At 42.8% G+C, this 15,908-nt stretch overlaps 1 protein-coding gene across 9 annotated transcripts in view; it reads right to left on the bottom strand.

Moving 5' to 3' along the window:
• LOC128869629 (calcium/calmodulin-dependent protein kinase type 1-like) overlaps positions 1-15,908 on the bottom strand; it is a 361,072-nt gene that overhangs the window by 300,575 nt on the left and 44,589 nt on the right. The window contains exon 1 of one of the 9 annotated variants that reach the window (XM_054112198.1): positions 5,741-5,756. The exons of the other annotated variants lie outside the window; for them this stretch is intronic. The gene's annotated coding sequence lies outside the window, so the exon portion shown is untranslated. Of the gene's footprint in view, positions 1-5,740; positions 5,757-15,908 lie in introns of those variants that run through there. 9 annotated transcript variants of the gene reach the window in all.

Consider the following 15,908-nt stretch of genomic DNA (forward strand, 5'->3'; position numbering starts at 1 on the left):
AAAAATCTTTGCACTTAGTACACTGCACTTAAGAATGCGATTGCTCAACTTTTTGCTCACATACGCAGGGCATTGTGGTAATATTGTTATGAAAGCCTGTTATTGTATATTAATAAAATTAATGTAGAGACACTATCTCACAATAATTAATCACTATAAAAGTATAAACTGTTCGCTATTATCAAAAAAAGCAGGAGCGATGAAAAACACTCCTGCACGCTTTACTTATAGATTAATCCAAAATCGTAACTTTGAAATCCTAATCTTAGACCGGTACGAATGACAATTCGGAGGTCCTTTCGTCGATCCCAGAAGTCGCGAAAGGTTCACAGACAGGTAGAATACAAATACTGGAGTTAGTGCGGAAGAACATGAAACTCTCCGAACAAATGGGCAAATGGCGTCTTTCAGGCTGAAATTCAAGCAATTTCAATCTGTGAGATAATAAGTCATATGAGAGGCAACAAAGGTGCACACATAACTATATACTTAGTCCACCCATAAGTTCTGTTACAAGTTAAGTCCGTTATAGATATGAAATTACAATACTTTTTTTAGTGAAGTTAGTTTTATTTAATCATGTACATATTTAAAAAATATGTTCTTTTTTTAATTTTCATTGGAAATGGTCAGCATTTGCTTTTACACAAACCTTCAAACTATTAGGTCATTCAGCTATTGCAACACGCACAGTTTCCGTGGCTATTGACGTCGGTGCTCAAACCAAAGATTATTTGAGACTCTCCAAATTTCTGTAAGGTCGTTGACAGGCCATGTTCTCCAATTCTTACTACAAACTGTAGTCCAATGGATTCAGATCTGGACCTGCACATGGCCAATCTTCTGCGGCTATGAACTCAGGAATATTGTCCTTTAGCGACGGCAGGGTGTTTTTTGTCTTATGGAGTGGAGCGGAATATTGCTGGAATATCCAACGCTCTTTATCGAAGGGAGTATTGGTTAACTGCATTACCACGACTTTTAACACATCCTTCTGGTACACTTTTGCTCCGGTCTTAAACTCTTTTTCGCAGAAATGAAGAGATATAATGCCTTTACAATACACTCCCTACCAAACGATTATGAAGGCTGGATGGCTGAACAACAGTTTTTGCGTCTTTAGAAGTTTTAGCATAGATTTTGTCGTTTTACTTACAACGAGACAACGAGATTAAGGGGTTCCAGAACAACAAGAGCATCAACATATTCTACAACAAAGCAGACGGTAAGCCACGGTCATGCATAATCACTAAAAAACACTTAAAAGCTTTTCTGTGTTCTAATTTTAGTACTCCCGATTTTACGGTGGTGAAAGTGGAGCTGCAGAAATCGGCGATATACCTGGCATCGGTGTATATGCCACATGAGAAACCGGCGCCGCCAGATGAAGTGGCTCGATTCCTGTCAACATTAAACAGACAAACTATTGATGGGCTGCGACGCAAACGCCAGAAAGAGCTCTGGGGCAGTTCAGAGACGAATGAAAGAGGTGAGTCACTTTTTGAATTCCTATTAAACACCAACCTAGACATATGTAATGTAGGGACCACCCCAACCTTCACTTTTCCGAGCTCGGCAAACTTTCCAGGCTGGGAAGAGGTCTTAGACGTTACCCTATGCATAAACAATAATTCCCAAATAGTCACAAATTGGAGGGTATCCGACAAGAGATCCTTCTCGGACCACAGCTGGATCCTCTTCGATATTAATCTTAAGCTTGAGAAACCTTTCCCATATAGAAATCCTAGAAGAACAAACTGGCACACATTCCGTAGAGTGACCCAGTCTAAACTTCAACACATAAATAAAACCATAACGTCAAGGGAAGACCTAGATGAGAAAGAAACTTCGTTGACGAAAGGACTTGAAGCTTCATGTCCCGCCACATTTGGCAAAACAACCTATCCTACCTGGTGGAATGAAGATCTAAGTCATCTCAGGAAAATGACAAGAGAAATCTTCAACATCTGCTACAAACACAAATACTTCAAACCCTACAAAGACTGCCTTAGGGAATACAAGAAAGCAATCAAAGAGGCTCGGACAGAGGCTTGGAGAGATTTTTGTAGTTCCATAGAATCAACCAAAGATACGGCCAGACTAGGCAAGCTTTTAATCAAGGAACACTCCTGCCCTTCCTTCTTGAAGAAAGATACCGGAGAGTGGACAAAATCATCGGCCGACACACTAGAACATCTTGTAAATACACACTTCCCAGGCAACGCAGAATATATTGAGAACAATACTGACAGTGTTCAAACATCCAAAATATCACCCATTATAATTAACCACATCGTATCCCAAGATAGAATATTATGCGCGATAAAAAACTGTGAACCATATAAGGCAGCCGGTCCAGATGGGATATTCCCAGCCATGCTGTGGAACACTCGAGAAACGACGATTCCTTGGCTGGAGGTCTTTTTCAGGAAAAGCCTTATGCTGGGCCACATACCAAAAAGCTGGAGGAGGGTTAAGGTAATCTTTATCCCTAAAGCTGGTAGACGCGGTCATGATACAGCGAAAGATTTCAGACCCATCAGCCTATCCTCCTTCATCCTCAAAACTCGCGAGCGATTGTTGGATGTATATCTCAGGGAAAAGATTACAGACTCAACGATTTCACCATCTCAACATGCCTATCTCAAAGGAAAATCCACAGAGACAGCTCTTCATGAGGTTGTAAGTGAGATTGAGAGGAGCATAGAATACAAGCAATACTCACTAGTCGCTTTTCTCGACATAGAGGGGGCGTTCAACAATATTACCACAAGATCTATAATTGAGGCTCTTAACATGTTAGGCGTAGACATAGGTCTCAACGAATGGATAGAGAACATGCTCAAAACTAGAATAATCATCGGTGAGGTAGGCAGCAGCACGATAAAACGCTCTGTCAACAGGGGAACCCCTCAGGGAGGAGTCTTATCCCCTCTGCTATGGTTACTAGTCGCCAACAACATCCTCACCAAATTTAATCAAAAGGGAATTAAAGCGGTGGCGTACGCGGACGACATAGTGATTATGGTTTCAGGAATGTTTCCAACCACAATCAGTGAGATTATGGAAGGAGCTCTGGTATTACTCAGCAATTGGGCCACGGACTGTGGTTTAAGTGTAAACCCGAGTAAAACTGAACTGATGCTATTCACCAAGAAAACCAAGGTGCCAAACTTTAATCTCCCAAAACTAAACGGCGTTTGCCTCACGCTAACCAAACAGGCAAAATACCTAGGGGTTATCCTAGACCCCAAACTCAGCTGGAAGTCCAACGTAGAGTACAGGGTAAAGAAAGCGAATATAGCACTTTACACGTGTAAGAGAATGTTGGGGAAAAAATGGGGTATCCAACCAAAATTATCCAACTGGTCCTACACAGCCATTGTGAGGCCAATACTAACATATGCGGCACTAGTTTGGTGGCCTGCAACAGAAAGGAAATACAACAAAACTAAGCTGAACAAGATACAAAGAACAGCGCGTATCTTAACTACAGGAGCGCTTAGCACCAGTCCTACTGAAGCGCTCAATGTACTAACACATCTATTGCCATTAGATTTACACATTAAAACAATAGCTACTTGCAGCGCGGTGAGACTCAGAGACATAGGAACCTGGACAACAAGGCCGTACGGTCACAGCAAGATCCTCCTACAGGGACCCCCGCTGCTCAAAAACGGATCAGACTACACAGTCCCCGACCTCAACTCCAAGAAAGGCTTTACGGTACGTTTTCCACCGAGAGTCGAGTGGAGCAAAGGAGAGGTGATTGGAAGACACGATATCGAAATTTATACCGATGGTTCTAAGATGAACTGTGGTGTGGGATCTGGCTTCCATTCGGAGCCACTCAACCTATCTCAATCAATTCGTCTTCCTGATTATGCCACCGTGTTCCAGGCAGAACTTTTAGCGATCAGAGAAGCATGCAAATCCCTAGAACTCTACAAGGTAGTTGGTGCAAGAGTAGCTATCTTCTCAGACAGTCAAGCAGCTATTAAGGCCTTAGACTCCAACTATATTTCATCCAAACTGGTCCTACAGTGTAGAGAGGAGCTGAAACTGCTCAGCCATTGGCTTGAAATTACCCTGATATGGGTTCCCGGTCATAGGAACATACGAGGCAATGAGATAGCGGATGAGCTAGCAAGAAAGGGCTCGACACTAGACATAGCAGAGGCGGTGGCAGTTTCCACCCCACTGAACACACTAAAAGCATCCATTGCTTCACACTATCATGCTTTAGCCGAAAGAAGATGGAAGCAAATGCCTACATGTATCACAACAAAAAACACATGGCCGTCATATAAAATCCAAAGGACGAATGACCTGTTAGGATGTTCTCGGCCAAACATTTCACGTATCACTGCAACCCTTACAGGACATTGGAAAGTAGGGGATCATGCAGCTAGACTCAATCTACCCTTCAATCCTATCTGTAGAAGCTGTCAAGCGGAAGGGGCGAAGGAAAGTCTTTTCCACTATTTATGTGAATGTCCGGGACTAGCCAGGGCACGACTCCGATCCTTCGGTAAGCCTTTCCTACAGCAAATTAAGGAGATCTCAGTCATCGAGATAAAGGATTTGCTCCTATACTTGGACCTCACTAAATGGATCTGACTAGGAAACAAAAAAAAAAAAAAACACATTTCATCATTTCACGAGATAGTGGTAGTAAAACGGTGCTGGTCACTAATTAGGAGCATTTCAGCTAAGAAATGTTCAACCACCTCAACAGCAACAACAACTTGACACATATGTATCTGGTCGACACATTCATTTCCACGGACATGATTTTCTGCTTTCTAAGGGGCTTTCTACGAATACTTTCTTGAACGGCTTTAATGGCTGCACTGGTTCGAACCCGCGAGAACGACGATTGCCACGAAACTGAATATAGTTTATGAGTAGACAATGTATACGACAAAAATAACGAAACATTATTTCTGCGAATTTGTTCTCGCCGTATGCATTGTAAATTTGGAACAGAATTTATGGCAAGACTAAGTATTCAGACAGTCAAGCCGCATTAAAGGCGCTAGCTTCACCTTCTTTTAAATTGAAGTGTACGAATGTCTTAAGAATCTAAACCAAATTAGTGCAGCAAATAAAATTGTACGTTGCTGGGTTACGGGTAACTCTGGAATAAACGGTAATGAATTTGCTGATAAATTCGCTAGGCTGTGGTCGGCGGCAGATTTTCACGGTCCAGAACTATACTGTGATATCCACTGGACAGAAGCTAAATGCAGTGTAAAAAATTGGGAAAATACTCAAATAATTACCCATTGGGAATTCACACAGGAATTCCACCAAGCTAAAGGCTTATAAGACCTTTTACCTACAATAGGGAAATGCATAAAATACGTAAAATAGACTTAAGCAAAATATAAGTAATTGGATTTCTGGCAGGTCACTATCACTTACATTACCATATCTCAAAAATTCACAATAGAAATGAGACAGAGTGTAGAGGGTGGTGAAACCACAGAACATATCTTGTGCAACTGTATTGCCTTGGGAAAGACCAGACGGCATATCATTCATCGAGACGGCATAGGTAGATCCGAATGAAATCAAGAGCGCTCCTATTGCAGATATTCTGAAATTTCTTCGCAAGGCGAAAGAACTTTGACTTCCAACCAATTCCCAACCTGAGGCATGGTACCTGCCTTAAATATAACCTTGTGTAAAATATTTAAGGCTGGCACTACTACCTAATAGAAGTAATATCAACTACCTTTAAAATATGCAGTAGGCCTTTTTTGTCCTTTGGGTCGAAATTTCGGCTATTAGGCAGACTGAAAATAAAAAATTATGATCATTATTAATTCCGAGCACGAAAAATGTGCATGAGCCGACCTACAACACAAAATTTAGTAAACTATCAAGTTTACAGAAAACATGCCAAAAAGATAGTAAACAGGAGAAAGAAAGATCACCTTAAATTGGAAATAGAACAAATTGAGAAGGCTTTGAAGCAAATACACTACGATACATATGTATACCGAAGAATAAGAAAACTCACTAAAGGTTTTCAGCCTAGAGCCAACGTCTGCAAAGACAAGCAATCCCTACTTTTCAACCTAATTATAGGCAGAAACAAATAGAAAGAACCATTTATGTATGTGCCTAGAATCATCTGCTAGGATGGTAGGACTTGCCATCAAGGAAGAAAGAGCCAAATATATGGAATATATGCCGCACGCAAGACAGGATATAAGCTGATCGAGACTACTTTCCAGAAGCATGAAGCTTCGAATACATAAATTTGTCATAAGACCTACACTCACATAAGATGGTATAATCCAATTAAGTCTATCAATTAATTTGTTTCGAAAGAAAGATTTTCAGAAAGATATGTATATGGCACTGTACGACTTGAAGATGATACCTACTGCATTCGGTAAATTACAAGTTATACACAGTTATCAGAGGTGCAAATGTTATCAGAATAAAGCGCAAAGAATTCGATGGTAAAAAAGATCTTGGAACCACATCCACCAGGCGAAGGAAGAAGAGGTCGTTCGAGAAAAAGATAGAGAAACTACACAGGAGAGGACATACGAAATATGGGCATATCTGATGTCAAAAGAAAAGCTAAAGACCGAGTAACTTGGAGGCGAATTGTAACGGAAGCAAGGGTTTACACCGAACTGTGGTGCTATGCATCTTTTCAAACGATGTACTTAACGAATTTTGTCGCTAAAGGTATTGGGTTAGGGAATAAGTTTGTAGCGTTATTACCGAAGACCTTTATTTAAAGAAAAAACAAAACAAAAACAAACTAATAAATAAGTTTATCAATTATATATTGGCCGTTGCTGTTTACAACCTCTTTCCACCTATCGACCAATTTGTTGATGCCGGTCAGCAAAAAAGCGCGTGGTCTGGTGTCAAAGAAGTTGTTGAGCCAGTTTTTGAGGACTTCTCTGATATCGAAGGTACCGCCCTCCATAAGGTTTTGCAGGGAGCGGAAAAGAGAGATGACAATCGGTCGGTGCAAGGTCTGGAGAATACGGCGGATGCTGAATGACGTCCCATTCGAGCTCTTGGAGTGTAATTTTGACAACTTGTGCAAAGTGTAACCTGGCGTTGTCGTGAAGGAGTATGGTTTGACTATCGGCTTTGGCGTATCTCCTTGAGCCACCCACTCCTTCCTTTGCTTCATATTGATGTATAGGAACATTTTTCATCTCCCGTGAAAACTGGTACAAAAAGCGCTATTTATGACCGCGTGTTGCGCTGTGGTGGCCGAGATGCTGAGAAGCAAGTTGAATGCGGTTTTCTTTGTTTTTTTTTTTTCGTTGAACTCATGAGGCACCCAGGCTCCCAATTTTACGGTGAATCCAATGAATGAATTGAATGAAGGTCATTAAGAATCGTTTTATGTTCGCAGTTCATTTATTTCGCCAATTCACGACTGGTTTGGCATTCTCCTTCAAAAGTGATTTGAGACGTTCTTCATTGAATTCAGAAGGCCTTCCACTGCGGGACGTGTCATCGACTTCAATGTCGCAATTTTGAACTTTGCAAACCATTTCCGCGCTGTAGAATCACCTATGACACCCTCTCCATACACGTCGCAGATGTCCCGGGCTGCTTCGGCAGCTTTTTGACCTGGGTATTTTATTTCTAAGCCTCAAAGCTTACAAAAAATTAAATAACTCAAAAATACAATGAACATAGTTTTGGCAATGAACATGGGCAAGAAAAACATGGGCCCTTGCGACGTCTATTACAGCTGCCATGTAGAGGAGCTCAAATTCGGTGTTGGATTTGTTGTGGGATAGAGACTTTGTCGCCAAGTACTGTGGGGTACGGTACACTAGACAGGGCTAGTTTACTGGGGCAGCAGCCCTTGGTCGGTAAAAACCCGAGTCATTCCAGTAACGTTGACCCGGCTGCTATGAGCATGTACTGTCGTTCACTTCGGTGGACGAGCTCCCCGCAATAACCCGCATCAAAGCGCGATTTTTCAACATCTCGCTAATTTGCGCCCAAGTGAAGGACGATACGACCAATGATTCCCTCTATGAGCATCTAGAACGTTCCTATGAGCGCTGCCCCCGCCACGACATAAAACTCGTGCTTGGCGACTTCAACGCCAAGGTGGGCAAGGAGGGTATTTTTGGTCCCACAATCGGAAAATTCAGCTAGCACAACAAAACATCCGGTAGCGGACTGAGGCTGATCGACTTAGTCGGGGTCCGAAACATGGTAGTCGGCAGCACCAGATTCCAGCATAAGAAAATACACCAAGCAACGTGGCCGTTTCCTGATAGAAAAACTCGAAACCAGGTCGATCATATAATTATAGATGGAAGACACACATCTAGTGTTTTAGATGTACGTACGATTCGAGGACCCAATATCTACTCGGATCATTACCTTGATGCAGCCACACTGCGCACACGCCTCTGTGCAGCAAAAAACGTGCATCTGCCTACGTAAATAATGTTCTTTCTGTCTTTTACAAACTGGATAACGAGGCAAAGGGTGTGATGGTGAACGAGGACAAAACCAAGTACCTCCTGTCATCAAACAAATAGTCGGCATCCACGTCACTGTTGACAGTTATCATTTCAAGGTTGTAAAAAACTTCGTTTATTTAGGAACCAGCATTAATACCGATAACAACGTCAATCTTAAAATCCGACGAAGAATCTTTCTTGCCAACAAGTGCTACTTTGCTACTAAGTACTTACAGCAATGCCGTAGAGCCTTTGGCAAAACTTGGGGTCTGAAACCTGCTGTGGTCCTATGGATATACACGGCACTTATCAGACCAATCATCACTTACGCTTCTGTGGTCTGGTGGCGACGGAGCATGGTTAAGTCCACAATCCGGGAACTATACACGCTGCAAAGAAGTGTATGTTTATGCATCACGGGTGCCATGAGTACAACCTCTCGTGATGCCCTAAATGCTATGCTTGATTTGCTCCCCCTGGATCTTAAGATACAACAGGAAGCAATAAAAGCAATGTGTAGACTCCATAAATATGGTTTCTGGCACGAAGATGGAACTTCGGGACACAGAGAAATCTTTAAGTTGCTGTCGGAGCAGTATCCACTATTTTTGGCACCCAAAGATGACCTGATACCCACAGTTTCATTCGGAAGGAAATTTGATGTCAGATTTCCATTGCGTGAGCAATGGAGCAATCCAGAATGCATGCAGGGAGGTTTGACGGATATTTTCTTTACCGATGGGTCCAAGACTGAAATAGGGTCTGGAGCCGGATGGTACTTAAACGATAGTAATAAGGATCACTATGCTGGATGGTACTTAAACGATAGTAATAAGGATCACTATGCTATGGGGGGAATGGCAACTGTTTTCCAAACAGAAGTTTTTGCCATCCTAAAAGTAGCCGAATGGATAATCGAGAGGAGATGGAGCGGGAAACAGATTCGAGTCTTCAGTGACAGTCAGGCTGCATTGAAGGCCCTGGAGAACGCGAAGCAAACCTCAAAGATTGTTCAAGAATGTAAGAAGAAACTTAATTCTGTCGCAAGACAAAACAGGCTTGTACTTATATGGGTTCCGGGACACACCGGTGTTCAAGGAAACGAAATTGCCGACGAATTGGCCAACCGTGGATCAGCGGGGCCCCCACAGGGGCCAGAGCCAATAATCGGAATCAGTCCCGCAGGAATCAAGAATTGGATCGACGAATATGTAGGCAATCTAGAACGCTGCAGAACTGCAAAGTGTTTTGTGACAAGTCCGAACAGAAAACTGTCAAACTTTCTACTAAAACTTAGAAGGAAAGATATTCGGTTGATGGTCGGCATCATTACAGGACACAACCCATGGGGTCAGCATATGACCACCATTGGAATCATCGAGGACCCGGTATGCCTGTCATGCTTGGAGGAGGCGGATAGCACTGAGCGCTTTCTCTGTGAGTGTCCTGCCTTTGCTAGAGCGCGACTACGAGTATTGGGTTCCGATGTCATGGGAATGAGTAATATTCGTTCTCTAAAACTGGAGGATATTTACAGATTTGCCAAAGAATCTGGAAAATTCTCACAGGACTAACTATCTCTGTCTCTACTCTTTCCTATCTCTTTCTCTGATACTTTTCTCCCTCCCTCCTTGACTATCTACCCCCTTTCCAGAGCTTTAAATACAATGGGCTTTTTAGCCTGAGTGTTTTAGGAGCCACCAAATCTCCTGGTGCTCCTTGGCTCGACCTCTTCTTCAACTTCAAGTACTTTGTTGAGTCCTTTCTCGACGAACAAAACTCTACAAGGTTCTCATCATACCCGTGGACGATGACAATATTCAAAGAAGCGTCGCTTGGAGTAGTTGAGAGAAAAACTCTGTGGAATACAATAAATATGACGGTATGGCCTATCTTGGGTACCAAAACCTTGCCGCGCTAAAAGGGCTTGTGTGCATTAATGAGGAGTAAGGCTATGCCTACAGAATAAAAATCGTTCATTCCGGCAGGGTCACCCATTCCCGAAAGAGCCAGGTAATCACAGGTCATGAATTCTTATCAAGAAATGTAAAAATATTTATATATATATATATATAATTGGCGCGTACACCCTTTTTGGGTGATTGGGATGAATTTGTTAGAATATTGTATCGCAAACTTGGATAAGAAGGTAAGCGTGTGGAAGGGGGTCCTGAATAAACTTTCAAGAAATTCACACTAATATGTGTCGTCAAGAACAAATCTCCATCGTCATAGAACGGTAAATTGAGACAGCTTATAGATAAATTAAGGTAAGTTTTTAATGGAGGTTACGTGACCGGTATTCGCCAGATTGACTAAAGAGCACTCCAGCCCTACCTTAATTACAAGTGAGGCTGCGATGTTGACAAGCTTTGCCAAATAATCACTAGAAACGTTAGTTAAATAGTACTTTCCAGGGTGTAAATCCTACGACATGCCAAGAACCTGGAATGCCCAGAGGTCTCCCGAAGATAAGAAAGATTCAATGGTAGATACGGAGAAGATTCTATTTTCATTAAACAGTTTTGAACCATATAAATCATCTGGTCCAGATTACATCATGCCATTATGCTTCAAAAGCTTCAGAAGCACATGGGGATCTGGCTCCTATCATCATCAAAGCTTTCGTGTAACTTATGTTCCAAAGAGCTGGGGAAGAGTAAAGGTAGTATTCATACCTGAGGTGGGTAAGAAGAAACAAGAGGTAGACAAGAATTTCCTACCGATTAGTCTTACCTCCTTCCTTCTTAAAGCACTAGAAAAATCTTAGATATACACATTAGACCTTTAGCAAAGGGGTTATTAGTTTTATTTAATGATGTAAATATTAAAACAAAAATTTATTTTCATTCGAAATGGTCAGCATTTGCTTCTACACAAACCTTCAAACGGTTAAGCCTTTCAGCTATTGTAGCACGCATGGTTTCCATGGATATTGACGTCGCTGCTCGAACCAAAGATTGTTTGAGACTCTCCAAATTTCTGTGAGGCCTTCGACAGACCATGTTCTCCAAGTCTGACCATAAAATGTAGTCCACTGGATTTTGATCTGGAATTTACGGTAATGTTTCTCACGCGAAAGGAATAGGAGTTAAATTTAGTAGTCAAGGAAGATACCACCGCACTTTACGCCGATGGATCTAAGATGGATTGCGGCGTCGACGTGGGTGTATATTTGAAAGATCTCGAAACTTCCAAGCCCTTTCGCCTCGGGAATTGGAATAGGATCTTTCAAGCAATGGCTCCCGGGATAAAAGAAGCTTTCAGGATAATCAGAAATCATCCACAACAACTATCAGAATCACGAATTTTTCAGATAGCGAAGTAGCCATCTTAGCTATAAAGTCACCAACCACCAATTCAAAAATCGTCAGACAATCCAAAGAAAAATTGAATGCCATCGCACGCATGACAGACACCACTCTCATCTACATATGTATCTGGCCATAGGAACATAGAAGAAAATAAGAAAGCTGATGAGCTGGCAAGACAGGGGACTCCCCCTAGAGTATCCGAAGTGGTAGCAATGGGCTGCCCTCGAAGCGTCTATAAAAGGAGATTTTTTTTGCAGTTCCAAAACCAGAAATTGGTAGAAATTGCAGGAAAGGACATATGTCATCCATATTTATATATACATAGGCAGATTTAAAGTCAATTCAAGATGGTTTGACTAAATAACGACAATGGTTCTACTAGTGGTGTGCCAAAATGGCACCTTTTTGTTCCAATAGAGTCTGGGGTGTGTCACTTAGACAGCCTTTCTACCAACCAACCAATCACCGTTTGGTTTTTTAAAAATGAGGAGAGCCACAGTCGGTTCTGTAAAAACCTCCACTAAATCGCCCCAACTTAAAATTTATTTGTATAATGTTTCCGGTCTCGTAGCAAAAGCTAATCTACCGGCGCGATATGCACACAGGAATATTATGACGTATTCGTTATGGTAGAATCTTGACTTAACTATGACTTCTATGATAAAGAATATTTTGATCTTAATCTATACATTGTGTTTCGTAAAGTTAGAAACACGGCAAAAGCGGTTTCGACTGGGAGCAGAATAGTACCTCTCTTCACTGTAAATATCGTGTTTCATCAAAATTTCTGGTTAAACTCTTATTGGCCAGATTGCATTCACAGTTGATACTTTTTTGGACAGCACGTTGCAGCAATTTTATACATGCCTCCTGGCAGTTCTGAAAACCTTCACAAAGAGCGACTTACGTGGAATGGCTCTGCTCCCACACATAAAAAGGGTAAAGGGGAAAACAAGTATATTTTGAAATAAATTTATGCTCGTTTAACCAAACCTAATAAAGATATCATATCTGCACATAAATTAATTTCAAGAAATATAAATATACATACAGGGTTTGATTGAAAAGTAATGAGCCTTATTTTTTTAAGCAGTTTTATTAAACCTTTTGGCTTATACAACTAATACTCTTGAAATAGTACCCTTCAGTGTCAATACACCGCTGGTAGAGGTCCTTCCACTGCAGGAAACATTTTTTAACTCATCCGCCGGAGTCGCGTTCAATTCGGCTGTCACAGTTTTTTGGATCGCCTTGATGGAGTCGAAACACCGGAACCCCCATCTTGGCCAATGCAGAGGTGCAGAGCAAGGCGGTGTTGACGAGGTCGGGCCGAGCTCGGGCAACGCGGTTTTTCAGCCGGAGGAGCACAGCCGATTCGGTTGATCGCTTGGTAGACGCTCCACGCGGGAAGGCTCATTACTTTTCAATCAAGCCCTGTATGTATATGCTTTAGCTGTAATCCGTTCATTGCATTTATGGATGATGTGAAATCATACATACATACTGGTGTCAACATTCAAATATGCAAAACATATGAAACCAGATATGAAAAAGAAAACATAGCTCAAAATTAAATAGAAATAATTGCAACTATGTTGCAATTCAAAATAAAAGTTAATTATTTGGACGATGATGGGTAGGATATTAAACATACATATTTACGATCTAAATATATATGTTCTTAGGGTAGATTTAAGATCTAAAAAATGAGAAAAGGCAGTTGTTGCCTAACAGTGCAAAAGACCAGTTATGGTTGCTTAACCTCGGACAGAGGGAAATACAAGTTTATAAAAAGTTCTTTTATAATAAATCAGTTGAAAGTTATTAAACTATTTGCTGCATATCTACTGGGTACCTGGTCACAAAGGCATTTTTGGGAGCGAAATAGTAGATGAGTGCTGTTAGATTACTTTTTGAGCAAGAGAACGACATACCAAATACAATATACAATGAAATGGACCACCACATGAAAAGGCGAGTGAAAGCTAGGTGGACTAATCTGACCACATACAAAACAGCAAAAGTCATGTGTAGAACTAACGTCAAAAAACTGTACTCACGCTCTCGCGAAAGGACTGCTGAACCAACATAGGTATGCTAACAGGTCATAATCTATTGGCTGCACATGCGTACAAGATAGGTATTGCTAACACGGACAAATGCAGGAAATGCAGAGAGGATGTTGAGGAAACTTTAGAACACCTTCTGTGCGTTTGTCCGGCATTATTAAAAACGCGACTAAAATGCCTGGGAGCACCACTGTTTGAGGGTCTGGAGGACGTTTCAAAAGCGGAGCTCCCAGCTCTACTTAGATTCGCCAAAAGCGCTGACATCGTACATGATGTCTACTTTAGGTATTCATAGAGGTCGGTCTCTAGGGATAGCTAGGGACCAAAAGGTCTATGCGTGGCTTATTGCCAACCAGGCGAACCTAACCTAACTTATTAAACTATTGTGTTATTATTTATGAGCCGGATAAAAACCCATAAGTACCGCCAAATGTTCATCCATGAAGTGATGAACATAACTCGCGCGGGGATAAGATTAAATCCCTAGTTTCAAACTCAAATAATCAATTTCTCATCATAGAAAATTTCAATTTAAGCAACTTTACATGATTGCAAGCATTCCCATGGCAGCCGGTTCTACGTTACCGGAATGACTCTGGTTTTTCCCGACCAAGGGCTGCCGCCCCTGTCTAGTGTATCGTATATCACCCAACCCCTTGCGTCACAGGAGAAAACTTTCGCAGCAATCCTGCTCCAAATGCTTCTCCTCAGGGCTGGAGTCGAATTCAACCCTGGGCCAGAAGTATTCTACTGCTGCGTCTGTCACAAACGGCTTCACCCGAACTCCACCTCGGTTAGGTGCAATAAGTGCAACGGGTGGAGCCACCTTAAGACCTGTTCAGGCCTTAAGTCGCACAGGGAGTGGTCCACACCGTATGTGGCCACGTGTTGCTCCCGCCAGCAGGCGTCTGATGCCTCCACGGCTACTACACCCCCTGATAGGCCGGCACTACCAACCGCCACCACAACCCACACCTCCACGGAGAGGAGCCTATCGGAGCAACACAACTCCCCTTCAACCCCTCCCATCCCTTCCTGCTCCAACCCCAGTGCGGGGACAAACCAGCAGCTCCTGGTCCCCCGTACAGTCTGTTCCGTGTGTCAGACCGTAATACCTCGGAATCTGGTATCAGTCCAATGCAATTCCTGCAGTGGCTGGTGCCATTTTCGGAGATGTTCCGGCCTGCGCACCACCCGTGAGTGGACAACTGCCTATGTTGCCCCCTGCTGCAGAGCTCTGCACCCACTATCGCCCCCGGAGGTGCGGCCGCCCACCACCATCAGGCCGCAACAACCACAGTGGATTGCACAGCAGGTCCAACGTAGACAACCCCACGCGTCCCTCACCCCCCGGATTACACAGACCTCACCGAGAAGCTTCAAGCCTCTCCAATTTAACTGCAAGTTACGAGTAAGGTCGACGAGATAGTTGACCTTATGAGCCGGCACAGTATCAAAATAGCTGCGGTCCAAGAAACAAAGTTGCACGCTAGGTCACCTCTGATCACCAGGGATGGCTATAACGTGCACAGACACGATCGCGAGCGAGACAATGGTGGTGGCCTAGCGTTTATAGTCCACCACACAGTGCAGTATCGTCTCATCGATGAAGGAATCGACCGCAGGGACAGCACCTTAGAATGTCAAGGCATAGCTGTCCGGTCAGGCGATTCCGAGCTCGAAATATTCAACATATATATACCCCCTGTCACCTGCTGCCCGGCAGGATATCACCCTGATATAGGTGCGCTCATTAGAGGTGAAAACCGATTGGTTGTAGGTGACTTTAATGCGCATCACGATCTTTGGCATTCAAGCCTGCCAAATAATCGTAGGGGACAGCAATTGGCAGAGCAGATAGACGACTCGACATTCAGCACTGTGAACGACGACGCCCCCACCAGGGTAGTGGGCAATTGTAGCAGCTCGCCTGACCTAACAATTGCTAGCGCGGGTCTGATAAATAGCATAACGTGGCGACCTATGCTATCGCTTGCATCAGACCACTTGCCCATTATCGTCTCGATTGAGAGACCTGCCGACTTCGTTTC

Source organism: Anastrepha ludens, chromosome X (genome assembly GCF_028408465.1).
Source record: "Anastrepha ludens isolate Willacy chromosome X, idAnaLude1.1, whole genome shotgun sequence".
Taxonomy (NCBI): Eukaryota; Metazoa; Arthropoda; class Insecta; order Diptera; family Tephritidae; genus Anastrepha; species Anastrepha ludens.